Source organism: Leucoraja erinacea, chromosome 29, assembly GCF_028641065.1.
Source record: "Leucoraja erinacea ecotype New England chromosome 29, Leri_hhj_1, whole genome shotgun sequence".
NCBI lineage: Eukaryota > Metazoa > Chordata > Chondrichthyes > Rajiformes > Rajidae > Leucoraja > Leucoraja erinaceus.
This window is the reverse complement of record NC_073405.1, coordinates 25,914,642-25,939,014: the sequence shown is the minus strand read 5'-3', so window position 1 is coordinate 25,939,014 and position 24,373 is coordinate 25,914,642.

The following is a 24,373-nucleotide window of genomic DNA, read 5'->3' as shown; positions in this document are numbered from 1 at the left end:
CAGCCCCACACTCAGCCTTGACCCATTGCAGTTTGCCTACTGTTGCAACAAATCCACAGCAGTCAGCATCTCTCTGGCCTTGCATAAATTCATGTTATGGGAGCAGAATTAGGCCATTCAGTCCATTGAGTATACCCCACCATGGTTGATCTATCTCATATCCTACCCACATCTCTGGGACATCTAGATTACAAGGATAGCAATGCCAGACTCCTGGTTATTAACTATAGCTCTGTCCATAACATCATAATCCCATCTAAACTCATCTCCAAACTCCAAGACCTAGAAGTTAGCTTCCCTCCTCTCTGCTACTGGATCCTTGACATTCTGACCCATAGACCCCAATCAGTGAGGATAAGCGAAAATGCACCCTCTGCAATAAATCCCAACACTGGTGCCACTAAGGATGCATTATCAACTCCTCATTATACTCCATGTACACTCATGACTGTGTGGTCAAGTTCTGCTCTGACTCCATCTGCTAGTTTAGGAGATGATACCACTGTAGTGGGCCGGATCATGAACAATGAGATGCAATACAGGAAGGAGATAGAGAGCTTAGCCAGACGCCATCAAGACAGCAAGCTCTCCCTCAATGTTAGCAAGAGTTGGATAGAGAGCTTAGCCAGACGCCATCAAGACAGCAAGCTCTCCCTCAATGTTAGCAAGAGTTGGAGTACATGGCTTAATCAACATCAATGGGGACTAAAGTGTAAATGACTGAGCTTCACGTTCCTAGATGTAAATATTTCCAACAATCTGTCGTGGACCAAGCACATTGAAGCTACCATCAAGAAAGTACACCACGCTTCGACTTGCTCAAGATATGAAGGACATTTGGCCTATCTCCAACAGCTCTTACCAACGTTTACAGGTGCATGGGAGAAAGCATGCTATTGGATGTATCATAGCATGGTTTGGTAACAGCTCTGCCCAAGACAGCAAGAAATTGCAGAGATTTTGCCGAAACCATCTCACAGATCAGACTCCCCACAATCGACTCCATCTACACATCATGCTGCTTTGGGAAAATGGCCAACAAACTCAAGGAAAATCTTCGCCCCGGTCATTCCTTCTTGCTGCAGTTCGGCAGAAGATACAAAAACCTGCAAGTACGTGCCAGCAGACTCAGAAACCTCTTCCTCTCTGTTATCTTCTGACTTCTGAACGGTCCTCAAATAGTTCCAATCTTCCAACCTACCTCATTGTGAACATTGGACTTTTTTCTCGGTAATTGTAACTCTACAATGCTATAAAACTATATTCTGATATTTTTCTCTTTGCACTACCTGTTATACTTTTATATGTATTGTTCTCATGTGTAGTTTTATTTGATTTAATTGACCAGCAAAGAAATAAAAACACTTTACTGTACCTCAGTCCACATGAAGATGATAAAGCTTTATCAACACCAAAAGGAATGTATTCACTTTAATTTGGGGGATGGGGGTGTGATCATCTTTTCTGTGGAATGTGGAAGGAAACCGGAACACACGGAGGTCCCAGGGAAAACGTACAAACTCTGTATAGACAACACCCGTCGTCAGGATCGAACCTGGGTGTCTGGCGCAGTATGGCAGCAACTCCACCACAGTGCTACTGTGTAGCCAGATGTTCTGACAAGGGTTCCCAATGTACCCATCATCAAAATGTACGCTCTCCTCTTTTAATTCTAAAGAGAAGTGGCACCAAAAGGGATAAATCAGCGACACATAATGAGTTACAGCCTCAAAACAACTCAGTAAGTGCCTTTCGATCTGGCACCTTCGTTAATAGGTTCATTGAAGCCTGAGATAAATGCAACCAGGTTGCAACAAAGGTGTGAAAAGTGGGAATTATGTTCATTTGAAACTCTGAATGTGTATTGACCCAAGCAGGGAAGCCCTGCATGAACTGAAGTTCCTTCTCATTAAATGAGCGAAAGGAACTGAAATGCATACTATGTAGATGTAAACAAATAGTAAATTACCCAATAAAAGTTTTATTGTTCTTTCAAGAAAAATCTCCTGCATTCCATGCAAACTTGCAAAAAGTAAATTAGATTTAATGTTGCCGTTGCACATTGTTATTGAGGCTCCAAAAAAAAACATGCTTCAAAGCATATAACATGGTTTTTTATTGCTTTATTCATGCTCAGACATTTATAAATTGCTATAATGAGCCAATTATACAGTTTTACATACTGTCCAGACGTTATTTAGGCAGCTTTATTCGTTAAGCAATTAGCAATATTCATAAATTGGCACTGGGTGTTAAACAGGAAACAGTGATATTGTTAATTGCCATGTTGTGGAGACAATATGATAGAAAAGGTTGAATAAACCAAGGCTCTTTCCTATCGAAATAAGAAGGATTTTGGCTCATTTTTATGTGCCCTTAATATTATGAAGGGTCAGGCATGTGGGGACAAATTGGTGCCTGCTTCCAGAGCGATCTTCTTCTTGCGTACGGCATGCACAGCCTAAAGTTGTAGAGACAACTTGTCTTATTTGATTGTGCAGGCCAGGTTGATTGCATTCGTCGAAACAGGAACCACGTCAAGGTTGCAATCTCCCACCCCTTCTGGAGAGGTCAAAAAGGAAAAGTCATTCCTAATGATGATTAGAAATATATTCCGTGGAGTTTCAGGTGAAATTTCTTTTTAGCGATTGTGTGGACTTTGTTTTCTCATGAAGTAAATGAGTTCAAACAGCACAGAAGCATCCAAATGGAAGCTGGAAATGTACATCAATGAAGGAAAGAAATTGGATAATTGATAGGATCATAAATGATTGGATTTCTATAGCACCTTTCAGAATCTCAGGATGTACAAATCTCTGCCACAGACTTGAGCTAAAAACATAATTTCGGAGCAATTCAGTGGGTCAGGCAGCATCTCTTATGTATGTCTTATTTTTCTGACACCCTTTTGTCTCCTTTTCATCTCCGGACTTTGACACTTAGTCCACCCTTTAGCCACTCCCCCCCCCCCCCTCCCCAACCTGTATCCACCTGTCACTTGCCAGGCTTTTTGTCCGGCCCCCACCTCTGTTTTCCAGTTTAAATTGGCTCCCCAGATTTCCCCCCCCCCCCCCCCCCCCCCCACCTTTGGCTGTTCCAATCAGTCTGAAGAAGGGTCCAGACCCAAAAACTTCATTCCCTCTACAGCATTTTATAGCCAGTTATTTACTTTAGTCACTGCTACAATGTGGGGAAAATAACAGCAGATTAGGTACACGCTATGGGGTGGGAGAAAACTCATGTGCAGCAAGATGCAGTGTAGATCAATTGGGGCCAAATGGTTTGTCATTGTGATTCAAATTCCAAAGATATACAAGGTGTAGGTTAATTGGTTTGGTAAATGTAAAAAAAACTTGTCCTTAATGGGTGTAGAATAGTGTTGGTGTGTGGGGACCGCTGGTCGGCGCGTACCCAGTGGGCTGAAAAGGGTCTGTTTCTGCGCTGTATCTCTAAACAAAACTGAACTAAACTCACTGGTGTTTAGAAGAATGAGGGGGGACTTCATTGAAACCTTCTGAATAATGAATGGTCTAGATAGAGTTTGCAGAGAGGATGTTTCCAATAATTGGAAGAGTCGAGGACCAGAGGGCTCAGCCTCAGAACAAAAGGACGTGCTTTTAGAATGGATATGAGAAGGAATTTCCTTAACCAGAGGATGGTGAATCTATGGAATTCCCTGCCACAGTCGGCTGTGGAGGTCGTCATTGGGTTTTATCTATAGCGGAGATGGATAGGTTATTGATTAGTTAAGGCATCAGAGGTTATGGGGAGAAGGCAGGAGAATGGGGTTGATAAGGAAAGATAGATCAGCCATGATTGAATGGCGGAGCAGACCCGATGAACTGAATGGCCTAATTCTGCTCCTATGGGGCGGTACGATTGCTCAGTGGTAGAGCTGCTGCTTTACAGCTGCAGAGACTCCGGTTCGATCCTGACTACGGAAGCTGTATGTACGGAGTTTGTACATTCTGCTCCTGAACTGTGTGGGTTTTCCCTGGGAGCTCCAGTTTCCTCCCACACTCCAAAGACGTACAAGTGTGTAGGTTAATTGGCTTGTTGTAAGTGTAAAGTCTCAGGGGCTCACTCTTCATTGGCATTTACATTATGGGCTACCATATTCCTGGGAACAATTGACACAGCTACAAGTAACATTAGTGTACGCTGCCTCAAACATTGAATGAATGGTTGGATCCTGACTATCAGTGTATCCTGTGAGTTAACAAGACATATTTTCTTCATTGTATGTGGCACTGTTGGAATGGGACCTATTGGTATACATAGGTTCCCGACAAGATAGAACAAAAAATGCAGCACAGGAACAGCCCCGAATGTTTCAAGTTTAGTTTTAGAGATACAGCATAACATGGGTCCTCTTTCTCATCCACTCCCTACACACAAGCAGTAAATGACAGAGGCCTATTAACCTACAACCTGTACATTTTGGGATATGGAAGGAAACCGGAGCACTAGGAGGAAATCCCACGGTCTCAGGAGGATTGTGCAAACTCCACACAGACAGCATCCAAGGTCAAAATCATACCTGGGACTCTGGCACATTGAGGCAATAGCTCTACCAGCTGTCAAACATGATGCAAGGATAAACTAATGTCATGATCCATGTGCCTATCTAAATGTCTCTTAAATGCTACTAGTGAATCTGCTTCCACTCCTGAGCCATCTGAACAGCCAAAAAAGGTGGAAGTGATGTTTTGCCAATTGTGAAATCTGTGAGCCAATTTAAAACATGAAAAAATCCTCAGGGTTGTTGTAAGGAAATAAAAAGTGGGAATTTTAAAATATGTTGATCGAGGTGACGCAGCTGGTAGAACTGCTGAGATCTGTGGCACAGTGAGGCAGCAACTCCACTGCGCCACTGTGCCATCCAAGTCACACCATACACTCAGTTTAGTTTATTGTCATGTGTACCGAGGTACAGTGAAAAGCTTTTGTTGCGTGCTATCCAGCCAACAAAAAGACAATACATGATTACAAGTAAACAGGAAGTGCATAGGAGAAAATAAACAGAGTTCGGAATATAGTGTACAGCTACGGAGAAAAGTGCAGATATCCAGAAAAAATGCAAGGGATGCAACAAGGTAGATTGGAGGATCGGGCATGCATCTTTAGCATATGAGAGGTGCATTCTAGAATTTGATGACCTGGCCACATTACTCAGGAGACAAACTCAGCTTCTGGTGTGAGGGGGTGCTAATGAAAACAATGAAAACAGTTTCCGAATCTGAAACTTGCCCGAGCAGCCAATATCCCTCAGGGCCTCAAAGAGTTAAGGAGATACAGAGGAAGAAATGGCTTCTGCAGGGAACAAGATAAGTAATTGGTGTTGGCACGCAGCAATTATAAATTACACCCAATATAGCAATCACAGATGTGCTATGGGAACGTCAGTTCCCGACAAGAGTGATTTATATAAAATATGAGATCGCAAAGGAATTTAAAGACCATAGCCCCTAGAATTCAAGAGTTTACATTATTAGTATATATATGAAAGAAAGAACTTTATTTATAATGAAAATTCTCGCATGCTTAGTATACCATAAAGCACATCAGCTCCATTGTATTAGCCTTAAGGGGCTGTCCCTCTGTACAATTGTGGCATGTGCCAGCCTAGATTCCAGTCGTGCTCAGCTGGTTGGGTGTTCTATCTCTGCCACTAGATTTCAGCATAAAACGTGCATTTTGATGTTCCCATGCAATGTGGGCGGAGCGCAGCACCCAGGCATGGTTCTTCTCTGGATCCGTGTTTATTCCACAGATGGATGTAAATGATCTCTGTCCACAGTCAGCTTTCCAGATGACCTGACCTACATTCCACTTTCTGACCAGGAGCAGGCTGACAAGTCATTCATTTCATTAATGCTCTGTGGGATTTCATCATAGGCAATTATCTGTAGTGTGTGCCTGTACATATAGTGGCTGCTCCATGAGGATAGAAGACAGACACAAAATACTGGAGTAACTTAACGGGACAGGTAGAGATGCTGCCTGTCCCGCTGAGTTACTCCAGCATTTTGTGTGTCAATCTTCGGTGTTAAACCAGCATCTGCAGTTCCTTCCTGCACCATAAAGGGCCTGTCCCACTGTATGAGGTAATTCAAGAGCTCTCCCGAGTTTAAAGAAAAATCAAACTCGTGGTAAGCACCTAGAATGTACGTAGCGGGTACGTCGGGGCTCGGGACGTCTCTTAACGGCTCATAACGCTAACGGCAGGTACTCGGGAAACGTGGTAAGCTCGTGAAGACTCGTGAAGATTTTTCAACATGTTGAAAAATGCCCACAAGAGCCCCGAGTACCTACGAGCGGCCATTTCCGTAATTCTCCGAGTTCGAATCAGGGGAAACTCGGGAGAGCTCTTGAATTACCTCGTACAGTGGGACAGGCCCTTTATGGTGCAGGAAGGAACTGCAGGTGCTGGTTTAAACCGAAGATTGACACACCAAATGCTGGAGTAACTCAGCGGGACAGGCAGCATCTCTACCTGTCCCGTTGAGTTACTCCAGTATTTTGTGTCTGTCTTCTATCCTCATGGAGCAGCCACTAGGTGTACAGGCACACACTACAGATAATTGCCTATGATGAAATCCCACAGAGCATTAATGAAATGAATGACTTGTCAGCCTTCTCCTGGTCAGAAAGTGGAATGTAGGTCAGGTCATCTGGAAAGCTGACTGTGGACAGAGGTCATTTACATCCATCTGTGGAATAAACACGGATCCAGAGAAGAACCATGCCTGGGTGCTGCGCTCCGCCCACATTGCATGGGAACATCAACATGCACGTTTTATGCTGAAATCTAGTGGCAGAGATAGAACACCAAACCAGCTGAGCACGACTGGAATCTAGGCTGGCACATGCCACAATTCTCAGCTGCCTGCCCTAGAAAGTTTCCTATCTAGATCATTGGGGACTGCTTCAGTCAAGACTTTATTGTGAACGGAAATATGTTGTGGAAAATATTGTAGAAACATGGAAAAGCAGTGCTGAACTACTAACTACCTCATTGGGGCGGAGTTGGATTCAGCGGAGGTGGTCTTGTTAGAGGAGGATGCTCCTCAAACTGTGGAGCATCTGGGACAATACAGCTCACCCCCTCATTGACACACTGGTCAACCTGAGGAGCACCTTCAACAGACTGGTTCCACCAAGATGTAGTACAGAGTGCCACAGGAGAGCCTCTTTCCCTGTGGCTATCAAACTATACAACTGCTCCCCCTTCTGTCATGGGGTAGACTGAGACTGAGACCAACTCTCCTCCCCCCCCCCTCCCCAAACTTTGCACATCCCCCAAGTCTTTCCACTCGTCACTTTGATTTCATGTTTCATGCTTTTTTAATGACTGTTGGCAGATCAATTTCCTTCCTGGGATAAATAAAGTTCTACCGTATCGTGACCCTCGGACTTTACTTGATCGGTCTTTGCTGGCTTTACCTTGCACTAAACGTTCTTCCCTTATCATGTATATATACACTGTAAATGGTTCGATTGTCATCATGTTTTGTCTTTCTGCTGACTCGGATAACACGCAACAAAAGCTTTTAACCAGACATCAGAACTTGTGACAATAAACTAAACTCAAACTAAAGCATATGCTGGTCTTCGAAAATAGCCACAAATTGTTTTGTTTAGTTTAATTTAGTTTAGATTTACAGAGCGGGTAACTGGCCCTTTGGCCCATCGAGTCCATTCTGACTAGAGATGCCCGTACACTAGCCCTATCCTACACAGAGGGACATTAACCTACAAATCTGAATGTCTTTGGAGTGAAGAAGGAAACCGGAGCATCTGGGAAAAACCCACGCAGTCACAGGGAGAACATACAAACTTCGTACAGACGGTACCCAGTCAGGATCAAACTCGGGTCTCTGGAGCTGTACGGCAGCTACTCAACCGCTGCGCCACCATGCCACCCTGTGCACTGTGTCTGAATACCAGTGATAATGGCCTTGGTCTGGTTTATGTAAAGTTCCAGGAGCTGGAGTAACCCAACAGGTCAGGCAGCATCTTTGGAAAACATGCACGGGTGACATTTCAGGTCGTCTAAAGAAAAGTTACCCAGGGATGCTGCCTGACCTGCCGAGTCTCGCCAGATAGCACTGTGTGTCTTATTCTGTGCAAAATATTGCTGGGTTTGCATGAAATCATGCCTTTTTTATTTTAACAATGTCAATCAAAATTAAATAGGTTAATGCTTAGCAGGCAGAATCATTCCGTATGAAGGCATTTTCATGTTTGCTGTTTATATTACAAAGCCTAACTTCCAGTCTCACTGAGCTAATGGGGGTGTTTCCATTGTTCTGTGTTACATAACCAATCGGCTTTCGATGGTTGCAATCGTCATGTATGCACAGTGAAATCCAGGCACCCACCACCCTCTGTGTAGAAAAAATACATTGCCCCTCTCATCTCAAAGCTTTGTAGAAACAAGGAACTGCAGATGCTGGTTTACAAAAAGGAAACAAAGTGTTGGAGTAACTCAGCGAGTCAGACAGCATCTCTGGAGAACATGGATGGGTGAAGATCCCTGCAGAGACACTTCTTCGGACTGATCCTGAATCAGTTTGTAGAAGGGTCCCAACCCAAAATGTTACCTATCCATGTTCAGATACGGATGCTGCATGACCCCTAAGTTACTCTAGCACTTGGTGTCCTTTAGTCTTTGAAGTTTCCACCTGTGAAAACTGATCTGTCTGCCTACCCTATCTGTGCCTCTCATCATTTTATATCTTCTACCTGGTCCCCTCTCAACATCCGACGTTCCAGGGAAAACAATACAAATTTGTCCTATCTCTCCATGTAGCCGATACCATCTAATGCAGGGATGATTCCAATAATGTGTGGAGAAAGGCACTGTAGATGCTGCTTTATACCAAAGCTGAATACGCAATGCTGGAGTAACTCAGCGGGTCAGGCAGCATCTCTGGAGAAAAGGAATAGGTAACATTTCGGGGAGTCTGACGAAGGGTTCAGACTCAAAACATCATCTATTCCTTTTCTCCAGAGATGCTACCTGTAAAGAAGTTAAGTCTGACACACTTGTAACTTTACTTATTGTTTAATGATCACTCAGGTTAAACACACTCCAGCACTGACTACTGGCAGTCTATAACCGTGCTGGAACCAAGAGAGGGAGGGAGAGATAGAGAGAGAGTTATTATACTTGATAACTAAGGCGTGGTTAGTGGTACTGAGGTAGCTATATTATTGGTTGCATGCATGGACCATCTACACTACCTGACCCACTGTGTTACTCCAGCATCTTGTGTCTACCTTCAGGATTCTGGTAAACCTGGTCTGCGCTGTCTCCAAGACTCCTTTCTTCCTTTAAAGGTTCTGTACCACTTAAGCGATTTTTTTAGGCGACTGTAATAGTGATAGCAGGTCGCGGATAAACCGACGACTGGACCCCTCCTACGACATTGTCTACGACACGACAAGCTACAACATTCTACCGCCAAGTCGACGGCAAGCTACCGACAACCTGCAACCCATTAGGACATCCACCTACGACCGCACCTGCGACAATTGAAGTCAACCTACGTCCACCCGCGACAAGCTACACCAACTGAAGACAATTCAGTCGCCAGCATCTGCCGCCGGTTGACGTAGGTAATCGCCAATGGAATTCACCGGTCAGCACCGGCGACAACCTACGTCATCCTGGCGACAACCTACAACAACACCTACGTCAGGAGAAGACAAGCTGCGACAAGACCATGGTCGCCGACAAGGTTTGAACATTTCAAATTTCAGTGGCGACCAGAAAAAAGCTATGACTCTTTGGGCGACTGAGGAGACTATTCATGCTCATACAGGCGACCGTGTGGCTGCCTAGTCGCCAGCAGTAGTCGCCTAAAAAATTGCCTAAGTGGGACAGGCCCTGTACAGGAGTGAGCGGAACTGCGCACAATACTCCAAGATCATGACATATTGTTTACGAAACACGTATAGCTTTCCCAAATGTAGAGCTGCTTATGTTTCTTGATGGTGGTTGACCTCATCCTGGAAAAAGCTTCTTGATAAGTGCAGGCATATTGAATTCCAACTTGCTGCCAAGGATATTTCGAGACCTCATAAAAACAATTCAAACTCAAACACAATGCTGGCACGGTGGTTAGTAAATGAGTGTTGTTAAACATCGAGGAGGAATTGAATTGAATGTCCATTTATTCCAGTTCTTCTTGTTAGTTTGTAAATATGCAATCTTAAAACACATGCTTTTCATGTTTCATTATATTCGCCACTATAGTTTAAAAGATGCATCTTGAACAAATATACCGCGGGTACATCAAACCCACAATAATTGTGAAATTTATTTCTCATTTCATATCATGGCACATTGGGAATGATATGAATCATTATAACATGAAGAGCAAAGTAGTTACATTTCCATGTTTCAATCCAAAAGTCTAAATGCTGTTTATAATACTTGCCTCAATTACCTCCTTTGGCAGCTCATTCCATACACCCACCAATATGTGTGAAAAACATTGCCCCTCAGGTTCCTATTAAATGTTTCCCCTCTCACCTTAAACCTATGTCCACTGGTTCTTGATTCCCCTACTCTGGATAAAAGACTCTGGGCATTCATAAAAGATTGTGCATTCAAAACATGTGCTTATCTTTTTGACACCAGGTTATGACCCACCCCTGTCCACATGTGCCAGTAGTTATAGAGATTTATGTTTGCATAGTTTCTACATGTCTCTGATATTCAGGGAAATTTTAACCATTAACTTTGAAGTGACTCAAAACATTCAGAAATGATGCAATGAATTAACAAAAAAAAAGGATAGTTGTAAAGAATATTTAAAATTGCAATAAAAATGAAAGCGAAAGCAACATTATGGGAGAGTGCGGAGAAGCTTAAAATTCACCTACAATCTCCCTTGAAAACAATCAGGTCTCATCTTCTAGGTCCCATCTAACCTTTAGATTTTAGAGATACAACGTGGAAACAGGCCCTGTGGCCCACCAAGTATGCATCGATCCGTAATCACACCATACACTAGCACTATCCACACTATCCCATACACTAGCACCGATTTACATTTTACAGAAGACAATTCATCTACAAACTGGAGCAAACCCATATGTTCCACAGAGAGAACATAAAAATTCCACACAGACAACACCCATAGTCCTGGACAGTAAACTGGACAGGTCCAGGAACGTTGGGGCCCTGTACAAGAAGGGACAGAGCCGGCTGTACTTTGTGAGAAGGCTCCGCTCCATCAACGTCTGCAGTAAGATGCTGCAGATTTTCTACCAATCGATGGTAGCCAGTGCCATCTTCTTCAATGTCGTGTGCTGGGGCAGCAGGGCGAAGACCGCAGACGCCAACAGGATTAACAAACTCATCAGGAAGGCTGGCTCCATCCTGGGGGCGGAGTTGGATTTATGGGAGGTGGTCTTGGAGGGGAGGATGCTCCTCAAACTGCGGAGCATCTTGGACAATACAGCTCACCCCCTCCATGACACACTGGTCAACCTGAGGAGAACCTTCAACAACAGACTGGTTCCACCAAGATGCAGCACAGAACGCCACAGGAGATCCTTCTTCCCTGTGGCTGACAAACTCCCCCTTTTGCCGTGGGGTAGACTTAGACTGACTCCCCTCCCCCCAATCTTTGCACATCGCCAATCCTTTCCACTCGTCACTTTAATTTCATGTTTCCCGTATTTGGTGTTTTTTATTACTTTTGGCAGATCAATTTCTCTCCTGGGATAAATAAAGTTCTTTTGTATTATAGTCAGAATCGAGCCAGGGTCTCTGGCGCTGTACGACAGCAAATCTACTGCTGCGCCACTGTTCCGCCCTTGTGGAAAGGCTTGGATTCCAGTAAGTCAAGGCACCACCATTCACATGAACCTGTTAAGTGGCAGAACTCAAAGGCTCCCCCAATCTCTCATTTACAACAATGATTTAGATGAAGGGATTACAAGTAACATTATCATATTTGCAGATGACACAAAACTGGGTGGCAGTTTGAACTGTGAGGAGGATGCAGGGTGACTTGAACAGGTTGGGTGAGTGGGCAGAAGAGTTGAGTATAGGAGCAAAGAGGTCCTCCTGAGTTGTACAGGGCCCTAATGAGACCATACCTGGAGTATTGTGTGCATTTTTGGTCTTCAAATTTGAGGAAGAACATTCTTGCTACTGAGGGAGTGCAGCGTGGGTTAACAAGGTTAATTCCCAGGATGGCGGGACTATCATATGTTGATAGAATAGAGCGGTTGGGCTTGCATACTCTGGAGTTTAGAAGGATGAGAGGGGATCTTATTGAAACATATAAGGTTATTAAGGGTTTGGACACGCTAGAGGCAGGAAACATGTTTCCGATGTTGGGGGAGTCCAGAACCAGGGGCCACAGTTTAAGAATAAGGGGTAAGCCATTTCGAACAGAAAGGAGGAAAAACTTTTTCACACAGAGGGTTGTGAATCTGTGGAATTCTCTGCCTCAGAAGGCAGTGGAGGCCAATTCTCTGGATACTTACAAGAGAGTTAAATAAACCTCTTAAAGATAGTGGAGTCAGGGGATGTGGGGAGAAGGCATGAACGGGGTACTGATTGTGAATGATCAGCCATGATCACAGTGAATGGCAGCGCTGGCTCGAGGGGCCGAATGGTCTACTCCTGCACCTATTGTCTATTGTTTATTTGTCTAACTAGACTACGTGGCACCCATTGGGTCCCATGTTCACACGGGAGGGCTGGTCCCCCAACGCAATATTCCACCTCTCCACCAATTCCAATATTGGTGGCCAGTGGGGGGGAAGCTTTCTGGAGCGTTAGTATGGGTGTTACGGGCCAAAATGACTGTTTTTCAGAAGCCTAGTATGGACATTGTGGGCCAAATGGATTCTTGAGCTGGCAGTTCAGTCACTCAGGCCTGGTGGGCTGGCAGCTCAGTCATTCAGGCCTGGTGTCTGGTAACTCAGTCACTCAGGACTGGTGGGCTGGCAGTTCACTCACGGCTATTCCTTGAAATTCCATTTCAAGCAGAGTGCAGGCCACCAAATTCAAATGCAATTTCATACCATTTGGGATTCATACTCCTGGCCCCCCAGAAGTTACATTCATCATGGTGATTGACATATGAGAGGACCAATCAGCTGATTTCAAATTTTTTTAAACATTCATAACTTTTTTATTTTTCATCGATCGGAAAAATCCTCGGCTGCCTCAGCGGAGGAGGACTGTGAGTAAGATGGCCAAAAAATCATAGCGATATAGGGTAGCGTTTTTTCTCAAATCAATATACAGCGCAGATAGGAAATGGTCAAGATGAGACTTTTAGTTATATAGTTGTTGCCTGGATTGGAGATTATTGGATAAGTTGAGGTTGGACAAACGTGAATTGCTATCAAAAGTTGGGAGACTTGATAGATGTATATAAAGTTCTGAGAATTGTAGATAGGGTAAACAGTCAGAACTTTTTCTCCAGGGTAGAAATGTCAAAGACATGGAGGCGCAGCAATAGACTTGCTGCCTTACAGTGCTTGCTTCGCTAGAGACGCGCGTTCAATCCCAACTACGGGTACGGTCTGTATAGAGTTTGTACGTTCTCCCCTTGACCGCGTGTGTTTTCTCCTAGATCTTTGGTTTCCTCCCACACTCCAAAGGCGTGCAGATTTGTAGGCTAATTGGCTTGGTGTAAGTGTGTCCCACGTGGATGTAGAATAGTGTTAATGTGTGGGGATCGCTGGCCAGTGTAGACTCAGTGGGCTGAAGGGCCTGTTTCTCTGCTGTATCTCTCTAAAAACACTAAAGACACGAAGCTGTTGCTTTAAGGGGAGATGAGCAAAGTTTAAAGGAGATGTGCAGGGCAAGTTTTATACATTAAAGGTAATTGCTCAGATAGGTAATACTAATCACCATTAAAATGGACTGTGAAATAAAGTCTTCCTTATACTTGGCACATCTGATCTCACTCCTCACTCTAACGTCTGTGCTCTGGCAATTCTGGCCTCTTACACATCTCCAATCTCAATCTTACCAACTCCATCTGCCAAGGTCCAAATCTCTGGAATACGTTTACCAAATGTCTCCATTTCTCTTTCCTCTTTGAAGTTGTTTCTTCAGAACCTATTTCTTGAACCAAGCATCTCATCCACAGCCCGACCACGTTGGTGTGGAGCCCAATCGCAAAGTCTGTTTGATGACTTTCGACCGTGAATTGCCTTGGAATATTCAAACATGCTGCATAAAATTAATGTAATTTATTTCCAGCTTTCTCCCCCTCGTACCACAATCAGACTGAAGAAGGGGACCCAAAACGTCACCTATCCATTTTCTCCACAGATGCTACCTGACCCGCTGAGTTGCTCCAGCACTGTTTTGCTGGTATAATTTTTCATTGTTTAAGAAACATTTTGGCAGGTACATGAATAGGACAGGTGAAGAGGGATATGAGTCAAACACAGGCAGGTGCAACTTGTGTAGATGAGACATGCTGGTCAGTATGCACGTTGGGCCGAAGGTTAAAGTTCCTAATTGAGGCAAGGTAAATTTAGATGGTAGACATAAATGCTTGCTAAAATTGGTTGTTTTAGAGTGCAGGTCCTGGTCAAAATTAGCTCAACATTATTGATGTAGATCATCTCATCATTAACACATACCTCCAAGAGAAATGGTCATTGGTAAAGGTCAGTTGCCTAAAATAGTAAACCTATTTCCATTCTCCACATATGCTGTCAGATCCTTTGAGCAATTCTACTATTTCCTGTTCTATTATTGCATGACGTTTTGGAGACACTCCTGCAGACCATTTTGCTGCTATATTGTGAACATCACAGAGTGCTACTCTCCAGCAGTGCTTTGTATGGCTGTAACATGCCTTGGGACATCTAGAGAATGAGTTACAAATGCAAGTCATTTTTCTTTGAAACTTGAATCTCAGAATTGACCTCTGTTTTCACCTCTTCATTAGTTTCAAATAACTTTGCGAATGTTTCTGATCAATATCCCTGTGATTAATGCTCTGAATTTATCTTCTTTATGGCCACAGCATCCTCGTCCAATTACATGTTCCTTTTGTTACTGGCATAGCAATAAAACAGTATTTTCTTTAATGTTTTTATTCCATGTGCTTCTTAACCATTTTTAAATGTACTATTTGCCTAGCAGATAAATGGAACTGCAGATGCTAGAATCTTGAGCAAAACACAAGGTGCTGGACTTACTCAACAGGTCAGGCGGCATCTGTTGAGGGAAAGGATAGGTAATGTTTCAGGACAGGACTCATCTTCAGACTGAAGGGGCACAATCTGAAATATTGTCTGTCCAGTCCTTGTACAGACACTGCCAGACCTGTTAAATGACTCGAGCATTATGTTTTGCTATTTGCCTTCTTGATATCTCAATTGTTCGTGAACTTTTGCATATGGATTCAAACTCCACACTATCCTCATGTCCTGCATACCTGCAGCTTTTCGTCCATAGTTTATATTCCAATATAAATGGCAGGTATAACATTGTGATGTTTCAATTTTGTCGTGAAACAAGGCTGCTTATTCCTTGAAGGTTTTGAAAGTAATTGGGTTAGACTGGTGCTAAACCTTTACAATCCTATTGTTTATGTCCCTACTGGAGTATCGCGAATAATTTTAAGAAACACTTCAAGGATCTCAAAGGGAGGTTTCGACTGGTTGATTGGAATCATAGATTTTGAGGAAAAACGACATTAATTTACTTGTTACATTGTTTTTAATTATTTACTACCATTTAAGGAGCTGGTCACTTAATTTTTATTATTAAAAAAATCACTTGGAACTTTTTAAAGTCGTTTTAAGTGGCTTTTCAGAAACATGTTAAGACGGTTTCTAAGGCCTTTAACAGGGATCTCTGTCCCTCTGCATATATAGGGACTGGGGGCGCATTAGAACTAATAGAAAGATACAGTATGGAAAGAGGCCCTTCCACCCACCAAGTACATTAATCACCCATTCACACTCGTTCTACGTTATCCTATTTTAATACCCACTCTGTACATATTAGGGTCAATTTACAGAGGCCAATGCCCAGTAATCCTGATATCCAAACATCTCCCTATCCTGTCCAACTATCATCATTGACTCATCATGTTTCTCTGGATGATCATCATATGGCTTCAGCATGCTTACAGATGAGCATGAGATCACCATGTACAGGTCCTTCACCAATTTTCCTGCAACTGGTGGATTGGCACATCCTTTAAACCGGACAAAATTACGAGAGCACACTTGAAGGTCCCCCTGAAAATATGGCACCTCGGCTGGGTGAGGCGGCCCATCTCAGGCTCATTGAGACCTAATCGGTGGGTCGAATTTGCTGTTTGCAAGCTGGGCTCAGGAAGTTCGGCCCAGCCGAAGCCGACTTCCGAGGCCTTCTTTGCGGCCCAGTATCTCGGGCTCTGGGCGGACTGTTCCGGTAACGCTTGCTTCCTCTCAGAGGCCGTGACCTCTGATGGTCTGGCAAAATGGATAATCCTGAACAAATCTCCTAAAGGCTCTGGAACCAAGGGCGCCAGATAATCAGTGATGGCCTGATATTTCATTCCTGTAGTCTGACCTTGGAACAAAGTATATGTTTCTAGTTCCATCGCACCCAAGGTTTTGGGACTCAGATGCAAATGAAATAGGCAGCTGGAGGTTGGGGTTGGTTGGCAGTGCAGGGAAGTGTGGATCTAACGTCCATAAGCAATAAATGGCGCCTCAATCCTACACTCATCTCGTGAAAGGTTTTAGCTGCCCTGAATACCTCATCCACAGTTTCCCCAGTGAGCAAGCCCCAAACATGAGGAGATCAGTATTAGAAGCACTGAAGATAGACACAAAATGCTGGAGTAACTGAGCAGATCACGCGGCATCTCTGGAGAAAAATAATACGTGACATTTCGGGTCAAGGCCCATCTCGCGTCTGAGGAAGGGTGACGACTCGAAATGTCACCTATTTCTTTTCTCCTGACACACGTACAAATAAGGGGTAGACCATTTAGGACTGAGATCAGGAAAAACCTTTCCACCCAGAGAGTTGCGAGTCTGTGGAATTCTCTGTCATAGAAGGCAATGGAGGCCAATTCACTGCATGTATTCAAAAGAGAGATAGAGCTATTGAGGCTATTGGAATCGAGGGATATGGGGAGAAAGCAGGAATGGGGTACTGATTATGGATGATCAGCCATGATCTTATTGAATGGCGGTGATGGCTCGAAGGGCCAAATGGCCTACTCCTGCACCTATTTTCTATGCTGCTAATCAAGAATCTATCTATTTCTGCCTTGAAAAATATCCATTGACTTGGCCTCCACAGCCTTCAGTGGCTGATATTGTGACTGTGACTCTGCAGCCTCTATGATCTTGGGAACCAGCAGAGCCCCATTGACTCCTGACAGTCAGTCATGATCTGCGGATTCAGAGGACATGTCAGGCTCCAGAGAATGTCAACTTCATGTTACTTTGGACCCTGCTCTCGATATCGAAATAAACAGTCTTTCGACATGTACAAACTATCCTGGAAATGCTTAACAGCACAGCAGTCAGAGACATACAGCATGGAAACAGTGTACGAAAGAACTGCAGATGTTGGTTTAAATCGAAGATAGACACAAAATGCGGGAGTAACTCAGCGGGACAGGCAGCATCTCTGGAGAGAAGGACTGGGTGATGTTTCGGGGTCAAGACCCTTCTTCAGAGTTTGGAAAAGTGTCTTCACCCGAAATGTCACCCATTCCTTCTCTCCAGAGATGCTGCCTGTCCTGCTGAGTTACTCCCGCATTTTGTGTCTATCAGCATGGAAACAGACCCTTTGGCCCAAATTGACCTTTCCTGTCCAAATGTCTTTTAAATGTTATTATGGTAGCTTCCTCAACTACCTCCTCTGACAGCTAGCTCCATACACCCACCAGCCTCTGTGTGAAAATGGTGCCCCTCCGGTTCCTATTAAATCTTTCCCCCATCACCTTAAACCTATGTCCTCTGGTTTTGGTTCTCGTACAGTTACCATCAACATTGCAAAAGTACATATTACATAATTACCTAGAATTTGTCCAGGTCTCACATTCAATCATTCACCTTTGGTTGGTTTGGCACAAGACGGATGAAACATGTACAGATCATCAGATTAACCAACTGGATTCAATTAGACCTAATTGGAGGCAGATGAATGACGAGGAAATTATCAGTGAATGGAATGCCATTGCGGTTATCTGCATCAATACAGTGATTTTTGTGTATATGGGCTTTGGAAATGCGTTCTTTCTCCCTGATTTGTATAATCCATCAAAAGCAAACTATTCTCCAGGTAAACAGTGCAACAGGAATAAATTATTGCCCCAAGCATCTTCCACAATGCAATTGGACTATAATGGATTTTCACTTCAATTCCACACATGGCATAGTTGTGCAGCAGTAGAGTTGATGCCTTATAGCGCCAGAGACCCGGGTTCAACCCTGACCTATGGGTGCTTGTCTGCCAAAGTTTGTACGTTCTCCCGTGACTTGTGTTGGTTTTTCTTCAATGCTCCAAAGACGTACAGGTTTGTAGGCTAATTGGCTTGGTGTAATTGTAAAAATTGTCCCTAGTGTATGGGATAGTATTGGTCAACATGGACTCAATGGACCGAAGGGCCTGTTTCCACACTGTATCTCTAAATTACACTTGAGTTTGTTTTCATCCTGCACGCTTGAAGTCTTCAATGGTCAACATGTCTGATTTACATCAGTGTCATATTAGATTAAACTTTCTAATACTTCTTTGGCCAACTCAAAATGCTTCACTTCACCTCCAGAGCTCTGCCATAAGTAAGCCAACTCATACAATGCACCGCTCCACAATTACTTCAGGGCGCTGAACTGGCAAGGTGCCTCGTCAAGATTAAGTCCAACCCTTGTCTCTCAACCATCCACCTTTGAAAACTTCTCGGGTTTAGTTTAGAAATAGAACGCGGAAACAGGCCCTTCGGCCGACCAAGTCCGCACTGACCAGCGATCCCTACACCACCATACACACACTAGGGATCATTTTACAATTACATCAAGCCAATTAACCTACAAACGTGCATGCCTTTGGAGTGTGGGAGGAAATTGAAGATCTCGGATAAAAACCACGCAGGTCATGGGGAGAGCGTACAAACTCTGCATAGACAGCACCCGTAGTCAAGATCCAACATGGGTCTCTGGCGTTGTAAGGCAGTAGCTCTCCCTCCATGCCACCATGGTCTTGCAAGGACTCCATATTTGCCCAGCTCTGATTTTATGCATTCCCCCACTGATTTAATCTCAGGGTCCAGGTTCTTACGTTTAAATTATTTCCATAAATTTCACCTGCATTCCAGACCCTCATATCAATCCTCTCCCGGCTGTGACAATGTGGAATTCATTGCCACAGATAGCTGTGGAGGCCAAATCAATGGATCTTTTTAAGTTGAAGATTGACAGGTTCCTGATTAGTAAGTGTGTCAGAGGTTATGGGGTTGAGAGGGAAAGATAGATCAGCCGTGATTGAAGGACAGTGTAGACTTGATTTCCTTCAGGTGTTTGATTTCTTCATACGTTAGTTTTCGTTTTAGAGATACAGCGTGAAATGAGCCCTTTGGTCCGTGCCGAACAGCAAGCACCTGTACATTAGTTCTATCCTACACTAGGGACAATTTACAGAAGCCAATTAACCCAAAACCTGCATGTCTTTGGCATGTGGGAGGAAACTGGAGAAAATTCAGGTTTTCACCTGGATAATGCCCTGGTGCCCATGAACACCCAGGGAGAACCTACACGCTTCGTAGAGACGGCACTCATAGTCAGGATCAAACTGGCGCTGTAAGGCAGCAATTACCACTGCGCTGCTGTGAAAATGATGCTTGGATTTGTAGGTTAATTACCCTCGAAAAGAAATTGCCCTTAATGTCTTGCGAGTGGATGAGAAAGTGGAATAGTAAAATTAGTATGAATGGGCGATTGTGAGTCAGCATGAAATCGGTGGGCTGAAGAGCCTGTTTCCACACTGTATCTCTGAAGTAAACAAAATAATATGTGGACCTTGTGCGACCACACCTGGAGAATTGGTCCCAGTTTGGATTATCTAACAGAGGATAGAGCTGTCATTGAGGGAGTGCAACAAAGGTGTACCTGACTGATTTATGAGATCTGGGAGCATTTAATCTTCAAACCTACATGTCTTTGGGATGTGGGAGGAAGCCGGAGCAACTGGAGTAAACTCATGTGGTCACAGGGAGAATGTGCAAACTCCGCCCAGACAGCACCCAAGGTTAGGATCGAACCCGGGTCTCTGGCGCCGTGGGGCAGCAGCTCCACCAGCATCCCACGCCTCCGCTAATAAAAATGCATTCTAATTTTTAAACATTTCTCAATTCTGGTCATTTATCCCGAAACATTAATTCTACCTATCCCTCCCCAGGTAATCCTGGATCTGAACGTTACCACAATTTGAGGTTTTTATTTTAGATTCACAACATCTGAAGTCGTTTGCTTTTTTTGATTTTGTACTTTAACTTGTGACATCATCCCAAACCACTATTTTTTTAAGAGTTAAAGGGAAGCCGATTTTTAAACATGTATACAGCTAGGACAAATTGTTAGGTGTGCTACTGTAGCTGAAAATGTTCCTTTCCTTTTGTCAACGGTGATTACTAATCCAACTTAAATTGTGCCTATTTGCCAGGACTGCTATGAGGCCTAAGCAATAATACATCAAAAAAAAAAACATGGGTGAGTTGCCATGGTGCTGAATTCATCTGCTCTCTAATCTAGCACTGTAACTAGTTAAAGGTCAGAAATTGCTGCATTTTCTGTGAACCTTTCCTTTTACTCCTGGGTCCAGCAATTTTAAATTCAGATACTGTGTATCTTCCATTATCTTTGTTGACAATCTTTTCCTCTCGGTAGATGGAGAGAAAATGGGATAGATTTTGCAGTTGCTATGCTGCAGCCTTTACAGTCATCACACTGAAATTGAAGGCCAAAGTCTGGTGGGCACTTGTGTAGCAACACTGGAAACCTGGAGGCTACTGCTCGGGCTCCCCACTCCCAGAATATAACAGCGGACCCCCTCCCTCGGCATGCATGGTTTGGCAGTTTTCCCACTGCTCAAAATTCTCAAGGGTTTAATAATTCACACTTTTAGACTTTAGACTTTAAAGATACAGCATAGAAATAAGCCCTTCGGCCCACCGGGTCCATGCCGACCAGTGGCCACCCCTTACACCAACACTAACCTAAGCCTACACACTAGGGACAATTTACAATTTTACCTTAGTCTATTAACCCACAAACCTGTACATATTTGGAGTGTGGGAGGAAACAGAGGAAAACCCACGTGGTCACAGTAAGAACGTACAGTACAAACTCCATACACCCGTAGGCAGGTTCAAACCCAGTTTTCTAGCGCTGTAAGGCAGCAACTCTACTGCTGCGCCACTGAGCCACCAGTTTTTTTTATTATAACATGTTCCAAGATACAGTGAAATTATATATTTTTTGCATACAGCATTTTGCCATGCATTAATTGCCATGCATTAATACAATCCTCGGTTAAGTACAGAATGAATAAAAACAGCCAACTGAGTCCATATGCAAGAATCGCCAGGTTTGGTGTCAGTTTCACAGTCCCAGCTGCATCTGGTCATAAAGGCCCGTTGCAGCCATCGTTTCCATCCAGATCATCCCAGGAACTGTTGTCTCTTTTCTCGCCCGGCCGCCTTCAACCTTTGAGTCCCAGGGGTGCTGCCCGCGGGCAACCTCGAGAATGTAGAAGGCAACGTTCATCCTACCATTCCTTTGTTCTTAAGTCCGCCATCATCGCCAACTGCCTCCACCATTGGAGACCATCTTCAATCGAAATTTACTGGACTTTATCGGGCACTAAACATTATCCCTTTAGCATGTGGATGGACTCACTCCATCATTGGAAACCCTCGGGCTATCTTTGATCGGGCTTTACCTTGCACTAAACATTATTCCCCTTCATCATGTATCTGTACACTGTGGATGACACAATTGTAATCATGTATTGTCTTTCTGCTGACTGGTTAGCACGCAACAAAAGTTTTGCACTGTACCTCGGTACATGTGGCAATAAACTAAGCTCAACCTCCTCTCTAGTTCCCGGTCCTTGAGGTCGAGCAGGGGCCGGGCTCGGCAGCTTCCCACTCCAGCGGTGAGACAGCCTGGCCTGCTGCCGGGACATAGCAACAGCCCGTCGCCAGACAGGAGCTTCAAATCAGCAAATTGATTAAAGCTTCCAGTTGGTGCCAACATAGAAACATAGAAAATAGGTGAATGAGTAGACCATTCAGCCCTTCAATATGATCATGGCTGAATCAGTACCAGGTTCCTGCTTTTTCCCCGATATCCCTTGATTCCATTAGCCCTAAGAGCTATATCCAACTCTCCCTTGAATACATCCAGTGAATTAGCCTCCACTGCCCTCTGTGGCTGAGAATTCCACAGATTCACAACTCTCTGGCTGGAAATGTTTTTCCTCACCTCAGTCCTAAATGGCCTACTGCTTATTCTTAAACGGTGGCCTTTGTATCTGGACTTCTCCAACATCGGGAACATTTTTCCTGCATCTCTAGCCTGTCCCTAGAGGTAAAATAACTATGAAAATGTTGAACGAGTCTTAAATGGCGTGCCGCATCATTACTACATCTTTGGCAATCTCTTGCGTGATCTTATAGAGGTGTACAAAATCATGAGGGGAATAAATGGGGTTTCTCAGTCTTTCTCTCCCTAGGGTAGTGGAATCTAGAACTACTGGACTCAGACTTAAGGGGAGAGGAGTGATTTAATAGGAAACCGAGGGCCACATTTTCACACAGAGGGTGGTAAGTATGTGGAATGAGCTGCTAGTGAACTGGATGACTAGTGATGCATAGAGAGATGAAACCCATGGCCAGGCTCAGCGGACCAGTTTTTACAGATAACAAAACAGACAGCTATCTGTCTAAAATTCAGCCATGGCCTCTGAAAACACAAGAGGTGGATAGAGTTGGGAATGTGAACCTGGGAACATTTTATCTACTCTCCAGGTTATCTGAAAGAATTCCAGTGTGGTTAGTTTTGTATTACCAAGATAAAGTTTAACCATTCCCACAAAGGATTATTTTTAAGTAGTTCCTCAATCTAACAGATTAAGAATCATTAATAGGATGTCTGGCTATAGTCAAGAGGAAGGGGAAACAATACGTTGAAAAATGGTGACATTCCACCTTACACCCTCTCGCTCATCTTTACTGTCGGTCAGGGATAGTTGGAGTTGTCATGGAAAAGTTAGTTTGTAGACAGACACAGGGGCCAACGGGTCAAACATATGGAACCATAAAGACGAACATGAGATTTTAATCTCAGGTGCTATCACAGTGTATAAGAAACATTTAGACAAGTATATGGATAGGGTAGGTTTAGCGGGATATGGGCCAAGCTTAGACAGGTGGAACTAGTGTCGATGAGACATGTTGGTCAGCATGGGCAAGTTGGGCCGATGGGCCTGTTTCTACACTGTATGACCATGGCAATTTAATAGGAATTTGAGGAGCAACCTGGTCTCGCGGGTAGTGGTGGGTATTTGGAACTAGTTGCCACCGATAGCAGTTGATACAAGTACAAGATCTAAAAGTCATTTACCCAGGTACATGGATAGGAAAGGTTTAGAGGGATATGGGCCAAACGCGGGTAAATGGGCAGCTTAGATAAGATCGGCTGAAAATCCTGTTTCCGTAATGTAGGACTCAATAACCAGCTAATCTGTTTGGGTGGTAGTTGACAGAAACTTCAGTATGACAGGGGAATATTTTTGCTTCACATGGGCCCTTGTTCTCATGTCAGATCTGAAAGGTGCACTTATGATAGTGCAGCACGCCTACAATACAATGAGATTAAGTTTTGAAAGACTGATTGAGTGGTAAAGTGCCAAGAACCGATCATAACATTTTTCCAACTAGTGGGAAATATGTAAGGTAAGGATTTTCAAAAGAGAAAGATGATTTCCAAACCAGACGGAAATTCGAAAGGACTTTTGAAATTTTGAAATGTTATTTTCATCAAGTTGAACTCACAAACCTTTCACCAATCCACAGCCACAGTGTAAATACTTCAGCAGTAAAGGACAAAGTGTCATAGCTTATCACAGTCCACCCTGCTTAAGAGCAGAGAGAGGTGTGGGGCACTGATACAGAATGACATGGATATTCTAAAGGTCCAAAGGCTATATAAAAGCATACAGTTTGTAACAAAACCGGCCTGGTGAATTTGCTGATCGGGTCTGAAGGTTGCAAGGTTAGAGCTGCTGAAAATCAGACAAGATAGTGGTCTGTTCTGGCTCCTCTTGTTTGCGATATATAACTGTACACTACCTTCCGCT